This window comes from Orcinus orca, chromosome 9 (assembly GCF_937001465.1).
Source record: "Orcinus orca chromosome 9, mOrcOrc1.1, whole genome shotgun sequence".
Classification (NCBI taxonomy): Eukaryota; Metazoa; Chordata; class Mammalia; order Artiodactyla; family Delphinidae; genus Orcinus; species Orcinus orca.
Window position 1 is genome coordinate 38,418,040 of NC_064567.1, and position 26,459 is coordinate 38,444,498.

Genomic DNA, 26,459 nt, shown 5'->3' on the forward strand with positions numbered 1-26,459 from the left:
TGGTCATGGGTAACACGTGGAGAGGACAGAACTCATATGCGCCTTACATAGTCAACAGCCAAGCTCTTTGTTCTCAGTCAATTTCCCCCTATGCCTCAGGGTAGTCTACCAGTAGTCAGACATCATTTTTCTGATGTTGTGTAGGTACTGGAAGCATGCTAGGGGAAGAGCTGACATCTGGCAGCAGATCCTGTGGGATTTATAAAACTGACAGATGTCACATGTAAGAAGCATGCTTTGCATTTGACACCCAATGGTGTTACAAAAATGTCACTTTTAATGCAAACTGAAAACCAAAGTTTAGCATCCTTTAAGAAAATAAGTTGACATTCTAAGGCATCTCTCTTACAACTTCCTTAAGAATCTATGCTACATTCAAGTTGCAAATGACATTGAAATATTTGTTAGATATTGATTTCAGAGAGCAGTTCATAGAAAGCAGACTCTGGGTTTGACCTAATCTTTTAAACATTGATCTTGGAGTTCCATGTCCTGTTTTAATCAGGAATTAGGGAACAGTTATTTTGGAAAGAAAAATTATTTAGTTTCTTAATAAGCAGTATGACACTTTTACTGTTCTCATCAGCCCTAAGGTTCTTCTTCTTGACACTCATGGGATAGCAATGTTGTCTCATGGATTCACAGCTGGGTACAAACAAGCTTCCATGATTCTAGAGAGCCACCTCTCCTTTAAACTTTCTGGTCAGCTCATGTGGGAAGGCCCAGAGCATAATTAACACTACTTAAAGAAGGTCTCTTGCCGTTCTGAAAACCCTCAGTCTCTGGAGAAAACAGAAGAGGCAGATCCCATAGGAAGTCTTTTCTTCTTCCTTCTAGTGTTAGCTGTGTCAGGCAGCAACTTGACAGTGGGGACCAATTGTGTAAAAGCACTAAGTATATACTCACATTTCTCATCTAAATCTACTTTCATTCATTAAAAATGTACTGAGGGCCTATTATGTGCTATGCATTAATTTTCAATGTTACAGCTAGAGGAATAAATGAAAAAAAACAAAAATCCTAGCCTTCTCTATTCCAGCAATGGAGATTGACATCAAGATAAATAAAATATATATCTTGCTAAGTAATGGTAAGTGTTAGGGAGTCAAAGAAAAAAGCCAGATGTGTTGGGGTAGGAAAGGATTATAGAAATTTTAGGTAGGATATACGGGAAGAATTGTTAAGAAGATAATTTCTGAGTAAATGCCTGAAGGAAGTAAGGTAACAAGCCATGGAATTATCTGGAGAAGGACCACTCCAGACAGATGAAATAGCAAGTGCAAAATCCCCTAAACATGGCATGTTCAGGAAAAAGCAAAAATGCCAGCGCATCCAGAGCATATGATGGCAGAGCAGGAGGAGAGGTCATTGGTCAGATCATATAGGGTCCTAGAGGCCATCGTAAGGACTTCTGCTTTTATGCTGAGTGAGATGGGAACCCAGGAGAGGCTTTTAAGCAAAGTAGTTACATCATCTTACTCATATTATAATAGTATCACATAGGCTGATGTGCTGAAACCAAATTATATTAGAAGCAAGGATGGGAAGACAGGTAGGAAAGAGGCTACTGCAATAATACAGTCAAGAGGTGATGGGTTTTGACTGTTGAAGGTGTGGACTTTCAAGGCAGGGTTGGATTCTAGATATATATGCATATAGGCTGCTTTAGTCAAACTTAATACTTGGTTAAAACGAGGTCAAGCAAACAACTATCAGAAAACCTTTCAGACATTCATAGAATACACAGAATATATCACGTCCTCTGCAAACACATGTAGTAAAAAGATCTACATAAATTCATGTACAGTATATTCTCCATACTTATTTATGTTCTCTACTCAGGTTGCATATTTCTTCTTAGTTATCCCATTACTAGAAACATCTTGAATAAACCAAATTTGATGACTTAAATTTTGAGCTCCTTTGGAAAAGCGTATTTTATATATGCATAACTTTGGAATACATTTTCATACTTAAATGTAATTACTAAGTGGAAATCCACCATTGTCCTTAGTACTTGTAGTCTTTCTAAAATTTCTAATGTGCCTGCCGTAATTTGTGGAAAACACTGTAAAACTCTGGTCCTCCTATGCCATACCTGTCTCAGAGGATTAGTTTTCAGTCCTAGACAAAATATTCGCAGCTCTTCATTTGGAAATCACCTTTTGCAGAAGTGAGCTCCCTGATGAAAGGTTGTGTTCCCTCTCTGGGGTAGCCCATATCCAATGGCTGGTCCATGCAGGGTACAAAGACATGGCTGCTCTGCCTTGACTCACAACTCTGAAGGGCCATGCCAGCTCCAGAGCTCTCTGTGGACTTGACTGTGGCCTATGCTGTAGCCTCATCACGTTCAATTTCTTCCTCTGCACATCCTGCCTTTCTCACTCCCTCACAGGTATCGTTCCTGAGAGCACTCACCCAATAAACTTACTGCATGCAAATCTCAGGCTCAGAGTCTATTTTCCTGGAACCCAAATTAAGACATCATGACCTTATTTATACAACTTTTATTTAATGAAATTGAATACTGAAGCCATGGAGAAAGCCAAAGTATCAGCCACCTAAATAAAATAAATGCTCACCAAAGGGAATGAATGTTAACTATTACTATTTTAAATTTTAATTCTGATCTAATCCCCAAATTGCTTACTATTTCAGTCCATTATTTACCTTTTGGAAAAGGCTTTTAAAATGAAAGACGAACTTCCAAGAGAAAACTCTTTGCCACTGTACAAAATGTATTTCCTACTCCGCAAATTATAGAAAACACACATGAAGAATTCAAAAGACAGATGTCCTTAGAAGTCAGAAGTTTATGACAATTACCTGAGCATACATATATCTTGGAAGGAGATTAAGACAGTCACGTTTGAAATTGTTATCTAAGTTCCTCAGACACTCAGCCATTAATGAAATGAGCTTTATACATATTAAAAAAATAAAGTTGTATCTATTCATAGGTGAATATGCTTAGAAGTGCTCTCTTGACTGGGGGTTCTTTCAAACACAAAGAAACATTGCCTGCCATTGGAGATATCTGTATGCCACTGTCAGTTCATCTCCCTGGAAACAGAAGAGAGGTTCATAATATAATGTATTCTGCTAATAGCAGCAACCCTGATAATATATGACATAGAGATAGCAATTTTAACTATGCACCACGAAACACTTTATGTATGCATTAATGAATTCCAGTAAAACTGAAATACAGTGAGTTGGAATTATTTCTTTTCTCCTTTGTTTGACTAACAGCATCTTGAGATCAGAGATTCTCTATCTCCTATTTTGGCTTTGGCTTGGGAGTGATTTTTGTTCTTTCTAATGTTTTTATAAAAACCAGATAAACAGATTGTTCTTTGGGGGGCTGAGAAATTACTGCATGGTCACAATAATTCACTGTAATGAGACACATAAGTAATCTGAGAATAATGATATGGGAACAGTTCAGTGTTGTTACAAGATTTCACTTGTCATACTTGGAGCTCTATCATTCCATTTTGTACTGTTAGAATTAGAAATAATTTAAAAAATCACCTATTTCAAGTTTTTTCAGAAGAAAAATATCAGGCCCAGTAAGATAAAGTTATTTGTCTCGAGGCCATAGAGGTATTTGTTGCAGAATTAAAGCTGGAAATTCAGGTCTCCTTCCTTTCAGGATGGTGAACTGAGTACAAATTTAGCTTTGTCCCCTCCCAACATACCACAAAGTGAAGGAAGACATATAAGAATCATAATTTCATAATTATGCTAGGACTCTAGAGAGGATATCATCAGCAGGACAGAAATGCTGAGGAATTTCTAGAAGATATAGATGGGCTTCTGTGTCTCTTAAACCTGTGTTCATGTCGAGTACATCTGTCTCTTTCCTGGCCCCATTCAGTGAACCCACCAAGAAGGACCTCCCTTATCCAAGGGGGTGGGGTTTTCCAGCTTATGTGTCTGCTACCTAGTAAATAAATTCACACAAGAGTGAGAAATAGCTCATTCTGCCAGTTTACTTAACAGTGAATCCAGGTTTACTAGGACAATTCAATGTACACGCCTGGAGTCACACTGCCCGGGTATGTAACTGGGACTCATAATTACACTTGCTCATAACTGAACATACTATTTGCATCCTTGGAGACTCAGTTTACTTATCTCTAAAGAATTAATAATAACAGCACTTATGTTCGCAGCTATTATTGTTTGTTATTTTTAATTATCCTTTTTTTTCTCCAAGTCTCAAATATAAATAAACCTACTTTTAAAATACCAGATGGGCTCAGATTGATGCTGAAACCAGAGCAAAGCACTGCACATTCTAATATATGTGCAGGAGAGGATTGACAAAGGTGTGAGCTGTTCCTCCATATGAGGATGGTAAGAGACTCTGCATTTAGAAGCAATAAGTGTAAAGAACAGGAGTTTAAAAAATACAATGATGTTCAGAATAACTAATTAGAAAACTATCAATATCTTCTAGAAAGCTTGGACAATCAGGCCCTCCCCAACTCCACATGTTAAAAGAGCTGAATGTGGACTTTGTCTTCAGGATAAAGCCAAGGAAGCATTATCTAAATCAGAAGCTAATTTAACTAATCTGGGGTAGGACTTAGACAGCCGAATCTCTTAACAGCTCTCTAGGTGACTCTGGAGTTAAAGGCCATTTTTCTAAGCCAATGGTTCTCAAAGTGTGGGCCCTGGGATAGCAGCATCACCATCATTTGAGAACTTACTAGAAATGCAAATTGTTTGACCCAAAACAATGATGCTAAACCTGCTAAATCAGAAATTGTGTATGGAGCCCAGCAATATGTGTTTTAATAAGCGTTTTGGATAATTCTGATGCATGTGAGTTGGAGAACCACTGTTCTTAATGAAGTGGATGATGTAATTTAGAGGACCCTTAATGGCCTGGGGACTTGGGCCAGAGCCTAAAATTAGGGAATAGTATGATGTAACTCCAGACTTATATGATGGGAAAAAAGATGAGGGAGGGAAAGAGGAGGAAAAAGGATGAAAATTTAACTCTATTCAGGAGAAAAAATGATTTATTTTGATAGCACCAAGTATTGTTAGTCAAAGTCAGCTTTCTCATTCATAAGAAATAAATGATGCCATCATAATTGGCTGTCTGACCAAAAAGACCCTTAAATATATATATTTCAAGACAGACTCAAAAGAATCAAATGATAAAAAAATGTACATCTGAATAAACAGTGTGGGAAGCAACCTCTTTAATAAGAAATCTGATTTAATCAAATAAAATGCACACATTCGACCACATGAACATTCTCAGCACCATTTTACAAAGAGTGACTGATTTATTTAAAAAATGATCATGGGGCAAAGGATACAAGCAGAAAAATCATAGAAAAAGAAATCCAAATGATTTCTATGAAATGATGCCCAATCCCAATGGTAGTCAGGGAAATGCCAATTGAACCCATATTCCACTTATCAGACTGACAAAAATTGATAACTGCAATAATACCCTGTATTGAAAAGATGCAGAGAAATTAACAGAATCAAATATTGTTGAGAAGGATGTAAATTTCACAGAAAAAACAAAAACAAAAAATTTTGGAAAATGTACATCTCTATTAAGATAGAGTAGAATAAAATATATGTGTTTACACCAAGAAATTCTGTTTTTGGTTATCTACTCTGTAGATTAAAAGTGCAAATATGTAATAAGTGAAAGGTATTTTTACTATAGCATTGTATGTAGCAGCAATAAAGTAAAACTCTATCCATTAATAGGGGAATGGTAGATGTAAGTATTTTTTTTAATCTTTACTATGTACTATTACGCTACTATTCAAAATACGTATTTTAGATTGTATCTAGGACCAGGAGAATCATTAATGGTTGAATGATGCCTTTTTTGTTAAAATTAAATGCAAAAAATACTCCTGTGTATTTGTGTTTATGTAGTTAATAAGGGATTAAGTCGCTTGGAATTATCATCTCTTCCTCTCCACGCACACACACACACACACACACACATGCACACACAAGACAGTCACATAGAAATTCAAGATGAAAATATAATAAAGTTGCCTTTAAAAATTGAAAATACATGGCTGGACTTAAAACTGAAAAGAGCTCCTTGAAAACTCAGGAGCTGGAAATAACAGAGATACACAGAGTAGTGATCAGAGGCTGCAGATAAATTGTTTACAGCTATTACAGGTACATACAAACCCTAATGCTGAGGGCTGTGGAAAAGGACATTTGAACAGCCCAAATTGCTCCCAGTGCTATAGCAGCTCTAGCAGCATGATAGAGAGAAACACAAAGGGCTAGTAAGAGGGACTTGATACAGGATTTAAAAAAGTCCACCAACTGACTCTGAGAATAAACTAAGCACCTTATGATTCACATAGGGCCATGGATTTAAAAAAAAAAAAAAAAAGAATCAACCACAAGAAACTGAAATTACACACTAATTAACCAAGACCAAAAGCCAAGAAGTTAACATGAAAACAGGTCAGAAATCATGGAACCCATGGGGCCAGATAGAGGGAAATGGAAAACCACTGTCTAGGACTGACTTCACATTCGGACAATTTGCAAAGGAAAACAAAATAATAACAAAAATTCACTGAAGATAAGCACACAGTGTATAATAATGAAGATAGTAATGTACAAAGAAGAAACAGGAACCCTGATTTCTATGCAACTGACAACACTGTGCAAAACATATAAGGCAAAAACTGATGGAATTACAGGGAGCAATTCAGTAATCCACCATCCAAGCAGAATATTTTAAATCATCTTTTAGAAACTGATAGGTTGAACATTTGTAAAGCTACTATAGCTATAGAAGATTTTAACAACACACATTAACACGCTGTATCTACTAGATATTTTAAACTCTACATTCAACTAATTTTCAAGTGCACATGAAAATGTTCAAAAGCTGACCAGTCACTAGTCCATAAAGAAAGTCTCAACAAATCCCCCAAAATAGCTCTTGTAAAGACCATACTGTATTATCACATAACAATTAAATCAGAAATAGCTAATATCAGAACTATTTAAAAATATATGTGTAACTAAAAGTCACACTACTACATAGTACCTGGGTTGACTAAATCATAATGAAAGTTATGAAAAATTGTATATTTAGAAAATAATAACAAATATCAAAATAGACCCCCAAATACATAGAAACCTGGTATATATAATAGAAATGGAACTAAACATCATGGGGAAATGTTAGATATTTAGTAAATGGCATAAGTAAATGGGATTTCCATATGGAAAACATTAGATCCTTATTGAAAACTGTATTTTGAAATGAGATCCAGATATTTTGGAGACCTTAATGAACACACAAAAAAAACCCTACAAAGAATAAGAAGCCTTTGAGACCATCAGAAGAAATTATAGAAGACTATCCTTATGACCTTGACATAGAAAAGAATTTCTTAAACAGGGCACAAACAGCATAATCAATGAAGGAAATATGTTGATAAATTTGAGAATACCAAAATTTTAAAATTCCGCATGAGAAGAGACCCCATAAACAAGTTTAAAAGACATGTTAAAAACCGCAAGAACAGTTGGCAATATATATAACAGTTAAAAGATTTTCACTTAGAATATCAATGAACTACAAATCAGTAAGAAAAGGTCAAATCAATGGAGAAAGTATACGAAGCTGCAATTCACAGAAGAGGAAACCAAGTGGCCAATAAACTTCTAAAATGCTACACCCCCTTAGTAATGAGGGAAATGCAAAAAAAAAAAAAAAAACAGTAAAGAAATACCTCTAACTGCCAAAATTAAAAGTCTGAGTATATTAAATGCTAAGGAAGTGGTAGCCAACAGGAGCTCTCATACTCCAGGGGTAGGAGTGTCAAATTGAACCACTATTTTGCATAGCAACACACCAGAGCTGAGGATGGGGGCTAGGGTCTGTTGCAGTGGATGGTTAGTTATAGCTACCTATACACCTCACAAACCCATGCTCTTGCCTTTACAAAACAAGTGTAACACGTTTCTTTCTGTGTACCCTACAAACCTAATACCATACTCACAGGGAGCTCAATAAATCTTGTAGGTGCAGGTAAGGAGCCCTTCAAAGAACGCCAGCTGAGTCATTATTCCGGTCTACGGGCTCCCCCTTCAGCATTTTAAAATTAAATTAGGTTCTCAGTGTCCATCTATTTCTGGACATTTCAGTCAGCAGCCCCAACAATGTACATAAAACAAGGTGGTTTTGTCAAATGTGATAGAAAAGGACAGACAACTGGCAATTTATTTGTAACTCCACAGAGAATTTTTCACACATGCAACACAAATGCCAGAGTCCACACCCACTTCAAAAGCTCCCATCATATTTTGGTTTCCAGTCCAGAACTGGTTTGGTTGGCTACAAATTTTTCCTTTTTTTCTTTCTTTCTTTTTTTTTTTTTTTTTTTGCAGTCCGCCAGCCTCTCACTGCTGTGGCCTCTCCTGTTGCAGAGCACAGGCTCCAGACACGCAGGCTCAGCGGCCATGGCTCACGGGCCCAGACGCTCCGCGGCATGTGGGATCTTCCTGGACCAGGGCACGAACCCGTGTCCCCTGCATCGGCAGGCAGACTCTCAACCACTGCAACAGCAGGGAAGCCCCCGATTTTTCTTTTTTTTTTAAGATAAATTTATTTACTTATTTTTGGCTGCATTGGGTCTTTGTTGCTGCACATGGGCTTTCTTTACTTGCGTCAAGCAGTGGCTTCTCTTGTTGCAGAGCATAGGCTCTAGGTGCATGGGCTTCAGCAGTTGTGGCACGCAGGTTCAGTAGTTGTGGCTCAGGGGCCCTAGAGCGCAGGCTCAGTAGTTGTGGCGCACGAGCTTAGCTGCTCTGCAGCATGTGGGATCTTCCCAGACCAGGGCTGGAACCCATGTCCCCTGCATTGGCAGGCAGGTTCTTAACCACTGTGCCACCAGGGAGGCCCTACAAATTTTTCTTTTAAAAATTTCACTCAATCAGAATATGACTACCTACTATGTGAAGAAGCAATTCTTCATTACCACTTTCAGAATGCAAAGGAGATAAACATATGATTTAACTAATAATGGAAAATGAATAACCACTCAAAATATTTTTTTGAATTTCACTTAGGCAAAGAAAAATAGTCTAAGAAAATAGAGCAATCTAGGAGAACAAGGCTGTTAATATTAGCCTTAGGACTTCAGCAGATTTAAACACTTTACTTCTGTATGTTTAACATTTATAAAATAATAAGCATGAAACCTAGGTGCTGTTGGGTTAAGGTACTCCTAAGAGGCTAAGAACTAAGGGACCTGAATTTCTTCTCTTTTTGAAAAAACACAAAAAAATGTATGAGAAGAAATCAGCCTTTATATACCTCTTACACAGAATTGGTTAATGTTGTTATTTTGTTAAAGATTAACAATAACACGTAATAATAAAAGAAACAAAACATAATAAAGTAGAATTCTTGCTTGTATGACCCTGCAACACTTCCTTTCCCACCCTAAGGTTACTCCTCTGCTATCATTAATCAGGTGAATATATCTCCAGTACTTTTTTTTAACAATTTAATAATATACATATCCATAAATAACAGTGTGTTACTTTCTGAAACTCGCTTTTGTATTCCCTATTGTGTTTTTGAACTCCATGTATGTTGTCCTATACGTTCATCTTAACTTTTATACAGCACGCCATTGTTTGAATGTATTACCCTTTATCCATTACTATTGGTGGATACTTGGTTTATATCCAATTTTTCACATTACAAACATTTTACCTGTAAAAAATACTGAAGTGAACATCTTTGTATGACTTCTGGTAAACAGAAGGAATAATTTCTCTGTTAAAGAGCTAAAGGGTTAAGCATGAGTTCTGGGTTATTAGCATTTTCAGCTTTATTGGCTATTGCCAAAAACACTAAGGGAGTGGGAAGGTAGGCCTTCTCATACAGTACTGTGAGCAGTGAAAGTTGGTGCTGTTGCCTTCATGATAAGGAATTGGCAAAGGTCACCAAAATCAAAAATGCATATAAGCTTTGGCTGCAGAATTCTATGTCTGAAAATATATCTTCACAACATACTTGCTTATGAGTACATACATGTATATTTAGGACATTATTAAACATAGCTTTTTTTGTAATAGTGAATAATTAGAATAAATTTGATGCTCTTTTCATAGCATTTTTACAAGAAATACTATAAACAATTTTGAAGTCTACAGTCCAAACCTCCCTATACACACACACACACACTGAGCAGTTGGAAAAAACAAACAAACTAGGTTTTATGTCTGGTGCTAGTTTCAACTGTCTCTTTAATTAGCTCAGGTCTTTAGCCCAATGTCTAGGATTTTAAATCACCCTCCCCTTACCTTCTCTTGCTGGTGATGATGTGTGGTATCTGTGGAACTTATTGTGTCCTCCCCGGGGGCTATGGGGAGGGAGTTTGTGTATGTGTAGTGACCTTTGGTACTACTACCCACCATAGGCATGTCTGTACTGTGTGTCCTGATGGCAGAATTCAAGGTATTGTCCCCCTTAATTTGATTGATCTTAATGATGACCATATATCAATGCTTCATGGTCCTGGAAAAAGAGTAGAGGCCTCCTGTTCTCTACACTTCCCCCTCTGTCTCCTCTGTCCTATACTGTATGTCACAGAAGCTTCTCCAGGTTAACTTGCCTCTATTCGTGGCAGCTTCAAAGAAGCTCCACCATCCCATAGTTAGGGGACTATGGGAAAGTGTGGATCCCATACCCGGCCTGTAAGAACTGGGGACATCTCAGAACATCTCAGAAAGCCTGGGCTTTCTCCTGCCTAAGTTGACTGCACTAATGAATTTAATTGATGTGGTCACCCCCCAGGTTATTTCTGGAGGCCCCGTCTGTGACAATCTTCTTCTAAACATAAATTGGGATAAAAACTCCAGGCATTTTTCTCAAGAGAAACTCTCTGACACCCTAACTCAAAGTGTGAAGAAAAGGGACTGGGAGCCACATACTTGAAACCCCTTCTTCTGCTTTTCTCCCCATTCTCTTTGATGCAGCCTTTGGGTCCTGCTAGGGCTAGATTTTCTCTTCATTTTCCTACTCTGCCTATTTCATGCCCTGGCCATCGCAAGCAAAAGGAATATCATCACTATACTATGCAAGACACCCTATAAATCTGAGTCCTTGTAAGTTGATTCTTAATATAATAAATTTAGAATATTCTCTCTATATTAGTGCCTGGCTTTAAGCTTGGTGTTTTGTTGTCAAATTCTATTTTGGAAGTTAGAAGCTGAAAAGGTTCTCATTGATCGCTTGCTGCAACACTTTGTTCCACCCCCCCACCCCACACACCCCCGCAAATACACACACCACCATCAAGATGGGCAGAAAGGGGCTTCCCTGGTGGCACAGTGGTTGAGAGTCTGCCTGCCGATGCTGGGGACACGGGTTCGTGCCCCGGTCCGGGAAGATCCCACATGCTGCGGAGCGGCTGGGACCGTGAGCCCTGGCCGCTGAGCCTGCGTGTCTGGAGCCTGTGCTCCACAGCGGGAGAGGCCATAACAGTGAGAGGCCCGTGTACCGCAAAAAAAAAAAAAAAAAAAAAAAAAAAGTTGGGCAGAAGGATGCTTTAAGCTGACTGGAGAAGAGCATGTACGAACACAGGCAAACGAGAAAAGTATATTAACATGTGTCAACACATTACATTCACTCCCCATATACACATGTAACCGGATATTAAGTAGGAGTTTTTCTGTAATCCTAGGATTGCCTGCTAGGATCACAAACTGTGCACAGTGTCTCCAAATACCAAACTTTCCCAAGACAGACACCAATGAGTGGTGTCAGAAAGCTCCCTCAGATATTACTGAGATAGCTGAGTAAGCTCCACTACTCCAACCACTTCACTAGCTCCCCTCCTCTACCATCCTGACACCTAGTCTATCGAAGGGGAAGAATAAGGAAGGGGGAGCAAAATAATTAATTGTTGGAGTTGGAAGAGTCATCAGGAGTGTAGGCTTCACGGGTAACTTGGAGCGTTCATCCCCTAAGTGAGGTCAGTCCGTTGTATCATTTCCCTCTTTCTGGCCCAGAGATAAAAGGCATTTCCATACAAATCCCTAGGGGCAGGAAGTACATGTTCCCCTGTCCCCATCTCAAACATGTCTTAAAGTCCTTTAACTGGGAAATGAGATGGGAGACTTCAACCAGAGAAGACAGTGGTCTATTTTTGTGTTTGCTTCTTGTTGTTTATTTGTTTTAATAATGGGAAATGATCAGCAAGTTTTGGAATCTACACAAGTTTTTGTTAAGGGGGTCAGTCACATAGTCTAGAAGATAGGTAATAATAGAAGAAAGATGAAAGTTTTCACATTCATGCTCTACTAAGTTTGGGCTACTTAACAGAATGGCTACATGTGCTTAAAAGTTAAGACTAGAAGTATATATACCAATATATTAACAGATATTATTTCTTGCTGATAAAATTAAGGGTGATTATTTTTAGTTTTATTTAATGCATTTGCAAATCTTTCATAAATTCCACAATAAACTTAAAAGTCAGAATAAAGCTCCACTCTTTCCAAATGAACAGATGAGTAGAATGTTACGAGGGTATCAGTCACTATTTCTAAGTTATATTACTTTCATACGAATTAGTCTTCTACTTAATTCTCAAGTTAAAGAACAATGGTAATCCCAATTGTCACTGTACATTTAGAAATTAGTATTTTCTGAACACCAAGGTAAAATGAAAAACCATACCCCTGATTAGAACCACAAGAAGAGAAATAAAAGAGTTACAACCCTTGCCCTCTACATCCTTGAGACCTGTATTTTAAGCTCTAAAATAATCCACCTGATGGGGGACCTGAGGCTCAACAGAGCTTCAACTAACTCTGGGCACAACTGCACTTTCCTATCTCCTCTCACTTTGGTCTCACTCCTACTGTCTTCAAAGCTTTATTTTGGGAACACCAGGTGCTGAATAAATGAATAAATGACTCATGCCATCCACATGGCAGCCAGCAGCCTCTAGTATCCCCTTCAGGAAGAAGGTTATTAATGCAATGTTGTCATGGAATTTGATCACTCCCTCAGATCTAAGTGCATTCTGTTTTCATAACCAAAAAGACCTTCCTTGATAGTCTTAACTATTGTAGACCAGAAAGTATTCAGTGAGGCCAAGTACAATTTTGATCATCTTAATTCCAAGGACACTAATTTCTTAATTATATTTAAAAAAAAACTCAGTGTTTCCAGATGGATTATTCTTTATCAAATATTTTAATTTAGCAACTTTACCACTTTTAGTAGATCTTATACCACCATGCAGGGGGAAAATGTTGGAGAAGCAAACTAGATTAATGACTGAATTATTGTTTTATCTTAAGCTGAAAAATCCTTCAGGCAAAGCTATTGAAAGCACAGGGCCAAATTAACATGTAATTTACTCTTTTCTTCTTCATTGGATATTAAGGTCTCTTTCTCATAGTTATTCTATAATAGCCAGTTCTGGGTCATGCAAGGAAACAGCAGATTCCTTGTTCCTAATTCGACAGGACATAATTAAATGCTGGAAAGAAAATTCTCATAATTATTTTTAAAAGATATAAAGAAAGAAAACACAATTTTACTAGCAGTTTTATTGACTGGAAGAAATCTCTTCAATTAACCTCTTCTTCTATTGGCCACAACAATTTTCAGTTGGATTATTAGAAGAGTTTTTGCTTTGTATTAAAATTTTGAATCAAGAGGAGTCAGAAAGGAAAGTTTTCTTGGCACGGCCCCGTACTGACCCCAGCCCGGGGAGAGTGAGTTAGCAGAAGCCCGCTTACCCCCTCTTCCTCTCCCACTCTCTGAACATACACTTGAAGGTGGCAGGACTCTGACAGAATTGTGCTAATCTCTGATGTGGATGTCCAGCCTGCTGCATTTCGTGCTGAGCCAAACCTCAAGCATGAGCTGCAGGTAACGAGTTTACTTCCTTAGGAGTTAAGGAAAGATACGTACATGGTCAGTTCATCAGAAGTAGTCTCCACAATGTCACAACTCAAAACCCCAGCCTGGAAAGCAGAGAGGCAGGGAAGCCTCTGAAACAGAAACCTCTCGTTGCCTCTTGGTCACTCAAAGTACCTGCTCTCAATTCTCCTGTCTCTGCTTTAAATGAGCATCAGAAAACCACAGTCCTGTTGAGGGAGAATGTCCCTGGTTCCTGTGAAACATCCCTCTCCCCTCGAGCCAGGTTTAATTGCAAACCTGAAGAAGTATTGTGACAGGACCCTCTGCATTTTTCTGATAAGGTACAGTTTTTCATTTCCCTCTGGCTTTATGATCCTCAAGGGTGGAGAAGTGCTGACAATGCAAGTCAATGACCAGAGGTGTTGACTCTCCAAGTGCTGATTTTTCTAAAGGAAGGCAGGCAGAGAAAACCTAGGAATTAAAATTGTGGTGAGGAAGAAAGCGTGGCCATGGCAACGGATTTGGATACTTGAGGAGGAAGAGAGGCTTCAAGATGAGTCAGTAATATCTCTATCTAAGTAAGTGCAAATTAAAGAGAAAGATAAAAATGCTTTGTCACCATGACTACGTTGCTGGGAAAGCCTTGGTGTTTACATCTATCCTAAAGTTGGAGTACTAGTATTGCTGCTGCCGCTCTGCTACTACTTCTACTACTATGAATAGCAAAAATAATAATGGTGGGTACCATTTATAGAGTGTTGATTTCTATAACCGATTTTTTTTAAATTAATTTTTATTGGAGTATAGTTGACTTACAATGTTCTGTTAGTTTCTGCTGTACAGCAAAGTTAATCAGTTATACATATATCCACTCTTTTTTAGAGTCTAGTCCCATATAGGTCATTACAGAGTACTGAGTCGAGTTCCCTGTGCTATACAGTAGGTCCTTTTTGGTTATCTATTTTATATATAAATATATTCCCAATCTCCCAATTTAACCCTCCCCACCCCTTCCTCCTTGGTAACCGTAAGTTTGTTTCCTACATCTGTGACTCTATTTCTGTTTTGTAAATAGGTTCATTTGTACCATTTTTTTAGATTCCACATATAAGCGATCTCATATGATATTTGTCTTTCTCTGTCTGACTTACTTCACTGTTATCATCTCAGTAGTTCTCACACATTGCTGATATAAGCACTATCACCAGCCCCATCTTCACGAAAATGTGGCTTAGAAAGATTCAGTAACTTCCCAAAGGCCAATGAGCAAGTAAGTGGCAGAGGTAGCATCCAATGCCGTAACTAAGTCCAAGTCCTCTAGGCTATGCTGCCTCAGGCTCAGTGTCACCAGAATCATGTGGTACTTGGTCCTTCAGGCTTCTGAGAGGCAAAAGCCAACTAGCCAACCTCGTCTCTATTGAAAGCCTGCCACTACTGAACGAGCATCATGTTTCCCGTAGTCCAACCACTCCCCTAAAGTGTGCCCTGCTTGTAACACTGCTTATGACAGCTATAATTAAACATTCAGTCAAGATTAGCAAACTTCATTTAAAACAAAGCCTTTTTGTCTTGCTACACTTTTATCACAAAGAACTCTCAGGCTTCTCTGAGATTTCTAACAACTCAACTGGTCCTCTGAAGGCTGTAGGAGGCTGACAGCAAAAATCTCTCCCTTCCAAGGTTTTAATAGCACTGAAATTACAACCCCGGCACAGTCTACTCCAGGACATAAAAAGCTGCTTCTCTCTCCAACAAAGTGCTCTCTTCAACAAAGTGATAAATAAAAGCAAAAACAAAAAATTCTGTCAAACCATGACAGAGTAAGCCAATTAAATTCTTTACTTTTTCAAGAGCGGAGTTTGGTAAATGGCACAATATTTATATGAAGTATTTTTCAAAGTTTAAAGTGCCAGATTATGTGTATCGTTTTAGGATCGTCTATTTCCAATTAAGACTAAGTAGCAAATATTTTGAGCACTCATGTGCAACACCCTATACTAGTTTCAGGGAGAAATACAACACATAAAATGTTGACTCTCCCTTCAAATATCTGTTCTAGTTTCGAACTCCCACAATTCAATAAGCTCCATAAAAAGTGGGTAAAATATTTGAAAAGACACTTCACGAAAGATTATACAAATAGGTAATAAGCACCTGAAAAGGTGCTGGACATTGTTAATCATCAGGGAAATGCAAATTACTAACACAACAAGATATGACTACACTTCTGTAAGGCCTTGTCTTACCTGGACAAGGCCAGGTAAGAATGTAGACCAACTGTATCTCTCCTATATTTCTAGTGGGAATATAAAATGGTATAACTACTTTAGAAAAGGGAGGTCTGAGTTTTATTAAAAAAAAAAAAAAGTAAACATATATATGCCCTATGATCCAGCAATTTCATTTCTAGGTATTTACCCAAGAGACATTAAAATATATGCCGACCAAGAAACATGCACAAGAATGTTCAGAGCAGCTTAGTCATAATAGCCTGGCACTGAAAACAGCCACAAATTCTTCCATAGGAGGATGGATAAACAAACTGGAATATTCATATCAGGGAATACTATTCAGCAATAAAAAAGAATGAAATACTGATAATGTAACATAAATAAATCTCAAAATGTGCTGAAAGAATCCTTATACAAAAGAATATGTACATTCCTGTTTATTAAAAGGTCTAGAACAGATAAAACTAATCTGTAGTAGAAACAAATCAGAACAGCAGTTTCCTCTGAAACAGTGGCAGAGGGGATTGACTGAAAAGGAGCATGGGAGAACTTCCTGGGTTGATGGTAGTACGTGTTCTATATTTTAATAGGAGTTTGGGTTACAGGGCTGTATATTTGTCAAAAAGCAGCAAGTGTACACTTATGTGTTTTTCACTGCATGTAGACTTTATCTTAAAAAGCTATTACATTTAAAAAATTCTAGTTAAAAGATACTTACGCTGAAGTATTTAACAGGAGTTGAACTGATATCTTCAATTTACTTGAAGTGTACCAAGAAATAAAATGTACTAAGGATTAACAGAGGGAGAGATAAATGGATAGATATATGATAAAGCAGATGTACTAAAACAATGATAAAATAGTAAAAATCAATTTAATGGTGGATATATATATATATATATATATATATATATATATATATGGTCACTGTAAAATTCTTTCAACTTTACCCCATATGTCTGAAAATACACGTAGTAAAATGTTGGAAAAAACATGCTTCATTCTTTCAGTCTTTACATGAAATGGTTAAAGAGAATGTGTGTAATGAGGAAGGAAAGAGAAAAAGTGGGCAGGAAACAACAGCCAGGTAGATATTATTTTCTATATATAGTTAATCTCCAGTCTCGTTCAACTGCTACACAGTCTTTGTCACACACTTAACAGATATTTATTGAGTTTCTACTATGTACCAGACTCTGTGCTAGAAGAATTCAGACACATTGATTTGATTGATTGGATTTTAAAAAGCTTAGAGTACAGTGGGCATCCAAAGCTTTGATATACATAAAACTTCTTAATAAGGCACTATCATTGTACAATTTTTTCTCAGTTTCTAAATTTGGAGTCTTTTTAATACTTGGGGAATGACCAAATGAACCAACAGCACTATGAGGCTGAAAGCACTTACATTATAAAAAATATACATAATTATTCTGTAATTTATTATAAAGCAAATATGCAGGACATTTGCTTAATTATTATTTTAATAGAGTACTTTGCCCATTTAGGGAGTTAAATTTAAAATATCATGATAAAATCATAATAATTATGACATTTAGGTAACCTCACCTAAACCTATAACTTCAAATAAAATCAATGACTCCCAAATGTGTATTTTTGGCCAACAGCTTGTTTCTAAGTTTCAGAAACTTGAAACCAATGCCCTGCTAGATATTTCTACCTAAGTATCCCTCAAGTACTTCAAATTCAAAAGGTTCATATATAAACACAATATTTTCTCTCACAGAGCTGCTTTACCCTCAGTACGTTTTAGATTAATTATTCATCCCAGTCCCAAGAGTTAACCTAATCCCCTGCTTCATATTTATTCACTAATATCAAATACTATTTATTCTAGGTTCTAAAAAACTTTAAAAGTTTGTTTTCTCATAATAAAAATAATGCTATCAAATAAAATTCGGAAAGTACAGGAAAACAGCAAGAAATATAATCGCTTGTGATTTTACTATGTAATAGGTAAAATGCTATGTAATATTTCTACTACTCCTTTTCTTTCCTAAATATAGAGTTTTATAGGAGGTTTCTTTTTTCACTTAGTAATATATAATATAAATGATTCAGTACACTGCTTTTAAAAACTTAATGTTATATCATAACCCGTTTTCAATTATGCCATTTCGTCCTTGTAAACTCTATTTTTATTATTTTTCGGTTTTTATTTTTTTTAACATCTTTACTGGAGTATAATTGCTTTACAATGCTGTGTTAGCTTCTGCTTTATAACAAAGTGAATCAGCTATACATATACATATATCCTTGTATCTCCTCCCTCTTGTGTCTCCCTCCCACCCTCCCTATCCCACCCCTCTAGGTGGTCACAAAGCACTGAGCTGATCTCCCTGTGCTATGCGGCTGCTTCCCATTAGCTATCTATTTTACATTTGATAGTGTATATATGTCAGTGCTACTCCCTCATTTCATCCCAGCTTACCCTTCCCCATCCCGGTGTCCTCAAGTCCATTCTCTATGCCTGCATCTTTATTCCTGTCCTGCCCCTAGGTTCATCAGAACCATTTTTCCTTTTCTTTTTTTTTAGAGTCCAGAACCATTTTTTCTTTTCTTTTTCTTTAGATTCCATATATATTAAACTCTATTTTTAAATGCCTGCAAAATTCTTAATTACCTAATGTTCTAACTGTTACACTCTGTAATCTGGTTCACATAATTATTTTTTCTGCATTATTATAAAGGTTATTTTAACCAGTCTCCTCTAAAATCTATAATCTACATTGAGCTATAGTTAGCATTCAAATTCAAAAATGATTCACTTCCTTTCTTAAAAATCTATTGTGGGACCTCTGTATCCAGGATAGAAGGAAGGTACCTAATTAACTCTCCTGCTTGAAAAAATTAAAACACTCAACAAAATATGTAAAACACATTTAAAAACATTGGACATCATATAGCACAGAACAGTTATGCCTGAGATAGGAAAATCAAAGAGGTAATCCCTATGATTGCCCGACTTTATTGCTTGGGAAGAGTTTCCAGGCTGTGACCCAAGATAGGGAAACCCAAGCAAAATCTGGAGCTCTTACAGAATGGAGTAGATGGAGTTGAGAGTTCAGGGAGGTCAGTGTGACTGGAGTTTACAGAATAGAGTACTACAGAGAAGAGAGGTGCAAAGAGAGAACACTCTGGATATACGTAGAGGGACCCCCTTGAGTACTCATCAATGTTCTGATCAGCATACACATGGAAAGAAACTATCTGAGGCCAAGGAAAGAGTTGCCTGAAAAGATAACAGGGAAAAACGTCTTTGCAGCACAAACAGAGCTGGGAAAAATACAGTTCCCATGAGCCAGAATAGAATAACTGATAATTCTGAGTATCAGGTAAAGTAGAATTTTGTAGAAAATCCTACAAAATCTTACAAAAAAGTAGGAGAGAAGAATTTTTGCCTCATAAGTGGGCAAAAGAAAAAAATGTTTGAGGAAACATTAATCTGGCCCTGCCCAACAAAGATTTAAATCCAGTTCCAAAAAGATTAAATGATTTCCATGTAATTTAACTATGACCCAGAACAAAGTTCAAGAACGTACTTTGTGAATGAAAATTCCTCGACAGTCAATAAAGTAAAATTACAATTTCTGTCATCTAATAAAAAATTACCAAACATACAAATAAACAGGAAAATATAACCTACACTGAAGAGAAAAATCAATAAATGAAAACCTGCATTATGCAGATGATAGAAATTTTAGGCAAGAACATTAAAACAGCTATTATGACTATATTCCATGTGTTCAGGACAGTAAAGGAAATAGTAAATATATTAAACAAAAATACAGATGATATGAAAAAGACTCAAACCTAATTTGTAGAGAGAAAAAGTACAACATCTGAGATGAAAATATACTGAATGGGATTAATAACAGATTAAAGACAACAAAAGAAAAGGTTAGTGAACTTAAAACTTAGCAATTGAAATTATTCAAAATAAAGCACAGAGAAAAATGAGTGATAAAAAATGAGCAGAGAACCTCTGAACTATGGAGTAACACCAAGCAGTCTAACATAGATGTAATGGGAGTCCCCAGAGGAAGTGGGGTGTGCATGCAGAAAAATATTGATAAAAATCATGGTAAAAATTTTTCCAAATGTGAGGAAAATGCAAACAAATACATTCAACAAGCTTAATGAACCCCAAGCATAAGAAATATAAAGAAAACAACATCAGGATATATAAGAACAAATTGTTTAAAACCAGTGAAAAATTTAAAAATCAAGAAGGCCAGGTTGGGGGAGGGAGAAGAAAACAAATTGTGTACAGAGAAATGAAGATGACAGATTTCTTATCAGAAATAATACTAACCAGAAGAGCACTAACAACATCTCTAAATTAGAGAAAGAAAAAAAATCTACCACTCTAGAATTCTTTAGCTAGTGAAAATGTATTTCAGAAATTAAAATAAAATGAAAAATTTTTCTAGATATACAAAGTTCATGTAAGTCACTACCAGCAAACCCTCACTTAAGAAAAAAAAGTTAAAGAAATGTTTCAAGCAGAAGGAAAATGATGCTGGCTGGAAATTTGGATCTACATAAAGAAATGAAGAGCACTAGAAATGGTAGATGTGTGAGCAAATGTAAGATAATCACTTTTCTTGGAAATATAAACGACCCAAGAAGAGAAAATAATAAAGTATTAAGAGATTAAAACATAGTAGACATAATTTATGGCAACAATAATAAAAAGACCAGGAGGAAGGAAATGGAGTAAAGTATTATAAAATTCTTACATTATATGTGAATGGAATAATGTTCAAAGTTAGTCAGAATTAGACTATGTTATTTTAAAGATGTATACAATAAACCCAAAGCAACAACTAAAAAAAAAAGAAAAGAAACAAGGTGATTTACCTTTTAAGAAAATAAAGGAGATTTAATGGAATCATAAATTATTCAATCCAAAAGAAGGAAGAAAATAATGAAAAGGAAACAAAGACATATGGGAAAACGAGAAAGTAATAGCAAAATGGTAGATTTAAACCCAACCACATCAGAAGTCACATTAAATATGCATTATCTAAAACCCTAAATAAAAGTTAGAGATCATCAGATTGGATAATAAAACAAGATTCAACCATAGGCTATCTTCAAGAAATGTACTTAAAATATTAATATTAAGATATAATTTAAAATAAAATAATAGGAAAAGATATGTCAAGCTAACAGAAGTCAAAAGAAAGCTGGAATGATTAAAATATTATCAGACAATATGAATTTTACAGTAAAAAAATATAACCAGTGTAGAAAAAAGAAAGGTTATTATTTCATATGGATGAAGGAATCAATTCGTTAAGAGGACCCAAGAAACTTAAATATTTGCAACTGATAACAGAACTTCAAAATGCATGAAGCATAAACCAACACAACTACAAAGAGAAATAGACATATCCATATTTATAGTCACACATTTCAAAATCCATCTCTCAATGAATTGACAGAACAAGTAGGCAGTCAGTAAGAATAAAATAGGTAAACAGCACTATCAACCAACTGAGCAAACTGACATTTACAGAAATCTTCACCATCCTATAGCAAAATGCAAATTCTTGGATGCACTCACAGAAAATGTACTAAGATAGACCATATTCTAGGGCATAAAACAAATCTTAATAAATTTAAAATTATTCAAACCAAGCAAAACGTATTTTCAAACCGAAATGTAATCAGATCAAAAAACAACAGTAGAAAAATATCTGAAAAAAAAAACCCCCGAATTTGAAAACCGAACAACACATTCAAAATAACTCTGGGATCAAGGGAGAAATTAAGAGAAATTTTAACAATTATTCAATTGAATTAAAATGAAAACACAACATAACAAAATTTGTGAAAAGAAGCTAAAACAATAGAGAGGAATTTATAGCATTAAATGCCTACACTAGTGAAAGAAGATCTTGAATTAGTAGCTTCAGCATCACCCTAAGAAACTAGAAAAAGAAGACCAAATTAACTAGATAGTAAGCAGAAGAAAGGAAATAATAAAGAGAAGAAATCACTATATTGAAAATAAATCAATAAAACTAAAAGCTAGTTCTCTGAAAAAAATCAATAAAATTTGTAAACTTTTAACCAGAATAATGAGGAAAAAGAGAATAAACACATTATCACAAATTAAAGAGATGACATCATTACAGATTCTACAGATGTTAAAAAGATAATAATAGTATAAACATAAGTACACAAAAAATTCAGTAAGCTGCATGAAATGAACCAATTCCTTGAAAGACACAAACTGCCAAAACTTACACAGGAAGAATGAAATAATCTGAACAGCCCTAAATAGCAGGTAAATTGAACTTCCAGCTTAAAAATTCTCACTAGGAAAATCCAGGTCCAGATAGCCTCAGTTGTGATGGATACCAAATTTTCAGGAAGAAATAATACCAAATTTATACAAATAGAGAATTGAAGAAGAGGAAATATTTTCAAATTTATTCTAAGATAACAACATGACCCTGATATCAAAACTAGACAAAGATGTTACAAGAAAATTACAACCCCAAATCTCTCATAAACATAGATGCAAAATTTAACATTTTAGCAGATCAAATTCAAAATATATAAAAAGTCTACTACATCATGCTCAAGTTGGGTTCATCTTGAAAGTACAAGCCTGGTTTAACATTTGAGAATCAATGTATTTCACCACATCAACAAACTAAAAAAAAAACCACAAAGGACTATCTCAATAGATGCAGAAAAAACATTTGACAAAATCTAATGTCTATTCTTCATAAGAACTCTCAGGCAACTTGAAAAAAAAAAAAGGTAAACTCCTCAACCTGATGAAAAGCCTCTAATATAAAAACTAACTAAAAATCAATCAATACTTTAACATTAAACTAAAAAAATTTAAAACTTTGGAAAGAAACACAGCAAAAAATTTTCATGACATTGGTTTAGGCAAAGACTTCTTAGATAGAATACCAAGAGCATAACCCATAAAAGAAAATATTAAAAAATTATACTCAAAATTAAGAAATTCTGCTCTTTCATAGATGCTGCTAAGAAAATAAAAAGTCACAAATTGGGAGAAAAGATTTGCAAATCACATTTCTGATACAGGACCTGTATCCAAAATATATAAAGAACTCTCTAAAATCAATAATAAGGAAAAGAAAAGCAAATGATCAAAAGATCTGAATGGAAACTTTACCAAAGATATGTCAATGGCAAATATGCAAAGGAAAAGATGTTCAACATCATTAGGCATTAGTGGAATGCAACTTAAAACCAAATTGATATACCACTACATATCCACTAAAATAGTTAAAATTTAAAAACCTGACTATACCAAGTGTTGGTGGAGATGTGAATCAACTAGAACTCTCACACACTGCTGGAGAAAATGTAAAAGGAAACACTTTAGAAAACAGATTGATAGTTTCTTAAAAACAAAGCACCTATCATATTGTCTATTTCATTCGTAGGTATTTACTCAAGGCAAATTAAACCATATTTGTACACAAATACTTGTGCAAAAATGGTTATAGCAGCTTTATTTATAATAGCAACAAAACAAAACAACACAAATTCCCATCAGTAGGTAAATGGATAAACAAATTGTGGCATATTCATACAGTATTATGCAACATAGATGAATACCAAAATAATTATGCTGAGTGAAAGTCTAGACCTAAAATGTACATACTCTATCATTTCTTTTATATATACTTCTAGAAAATGCAAACTAACCTACAGTGAGGAAACAGATTACAAAGTTACAAAGGGGCAGGAGGAGATTTTAGGGGTGATGAATATGTTCATTATTTTAATTGCATTGATGGTTTTATGAGCATATAGATCCTTGAAAATTTTTTCAAATTTTACCTCTTAATGATGCATGGTTTTTTTATATAGGGGAGGGGAGGGGAGGAGAAGGGGAGGAGAAGGGAGAATAGAATAGAACAGAACAGAGTGAGAGAGGAAGGGAGAGAGGAATGAAGAGAACGGGAAAGAAACAATCCCTAGTGCTTCCCCAGAGCTCTCAGGCTAATACCTAAAGTCTTTAAATCATATTGGTGTCCTTTCATGAAGTGGCTTGTCTCCCTCTACAGTCTCCTTTATCACAACTCTATCTCCCATCTATTTCCAATTTCTTTCACCACATACTCTACATTCTAGTTTACATTATCTCAAGCTTGTTATCCCCAGTGGTCCCTGAAAGTCTTCTTTGTTTTTCAATGATCAGTGTCATCTGCCCTTTCCCTGAGATGCTACTCCCAGGCTGAGTTAGTTGCTCCTGCAGTGCTCCCAGATCAACAATTCATAGCTCTAACAAAACATTCTTCACTCTGTTTGGTCACTGTTGACTCACTTTTTGGTCTCCCTTTTATTGAGAAAGCCCTGAAGAAAAAATTTTCTTGTGCACCCCATGTCTCTCAATATCTCATATAGTGCCTAGTACACAGTATGCACATAACATAATTTGTTGCATGAAGGAATAGACCTAATTATGTTAATGTATACTCCTTCCCAGTGGTGTCCTTTCAGTACCATAGCATATTACATAGCATAAAGTCATAAAGAGAGTCATAGCTATTTATCCCAACATTTATTTCTAGTATGGGGATAAAAGACAAAACATTAAAACAAATTCCAGATGTATGAGAACATTAAAAATGTTCACCACATCATAGCAAAACATCTCACCTCCAAGGTTTGTAACAGGCTACACAGCCTCATTGTTGAATGATCTGCCAAACAAATAGACATATAGGTAGCTTTTTAATAGGGATGCCCTGATTGACTTTTACCTATGTTTTCAACAAGCACAGCACTAACAATAAGACATAGTGGAGCAAGTTGCATGAGAAAGAGCCAACAAACTGCTTCTTTATTTTGAGTGCAGGGTACTTACTTGTGAACCCTTGAAACCTAAAATTTAGTCTGGCTCACAATTTTGCTGAGAGAAAGCGTATGACGATCAAGAAGTAAATGAATCTAGTTCTCAGAACAATCCCCAGTGGGAATTATAGAGGAGTGAGGGGAATTCTCTGGGATGAACAGATGTTTTTTCATCAGAATGTTTTTCTCTCTACTTTGACAGTGTTTGTGAACTATTCGAAAAGTACGCATTTACTGTAAACAGGTATTTTGCTGCCCACTTATGCTTAGGAGCCACATTTCCTGGAATAGGCTGGAATGAACCCAGCTGTATTGTTTCTGCATGATCCCCAATGGAAGACCAATATGAAAGAAGTTCTGAAATGTCATTGGACTGGATGCTAAGTGTACTCCATTGTGAAATGAACCCTAGAGTCAGCCACTTAAGATATTGTTCTGTGTCTTTTAGGTCAGACAGTAGATGGAGAAAAGAAAATGCAAGTGAAGAATTTTTTTAAGCCAAGCTTTTTAAATAAAGCTAAGAAAACTTGGGTGAGGATGTGTGAATTTCAGGCACTCTGGAAAGAGGTGCAAATTAAAATCTAGCTGGTAATTCCCTCCAGAACAGGTTGTTTCTTCCTCTTGAAAAACACAAAGAAGAAATCATGCACCAAGTAAAGCCAAATCCCTTTAAAGCTTCTGTTAGTAGTAGGTTCATTTATTTTTCCCCTGAGCAAGCATCATGGGATTCAAATAAAAGGCTTGAGGCATGTTCGGTAGATGATAATAAATGATGAAGAATCTATCTAGTAAAGTTGCAGTGGAAAATCAGAATGGTAAGGTTACTTTTACAAACATTTATTTAATAAGGACATGCATAGAAACGCGGAGGCAAAAAAGAGGTAGACAGGAAACAAGATATACCTAGGGGCACCTTTCAACATCTATTTCAAACTGATGGCAACTGGAGAAAAAAACAACAGCAAATGAAATCTTCATCAGTCAATCATAAGAAACATGAAATGTAGCAACATGAAAATATCACTCATCTTCTCCATACACAGAGATAAGGGGAAGTCCCCTTCGTAGAGTGTTATTTCCAGTCACGGTGATAAATTTGGAATAACTGAAAAGAAAACAGCAACCGTTCCAGTCTGAAACACAGCCCAATACATCCACTTGTTACCTATTTCTAAATAGTTTCTTTAAAAAAGAAGTTGATAGTAATTCAACCATTTCATCTCTTCCAGACATGATTAAAATATATAAAGAATTTAAATTGCCCTGTTATGGAAGATGTGTACATGTTCAGTTATATCACATTAAGCAGTAATGGGGTGTGTGTGTGTATCAATTACCATTTCATTTTATTGTGGATCACCTTTGCTCCTGAATTTATGTGCCTCTTAAATTATAGGAGAAAACATCGCAGAAATGACTCATGACAT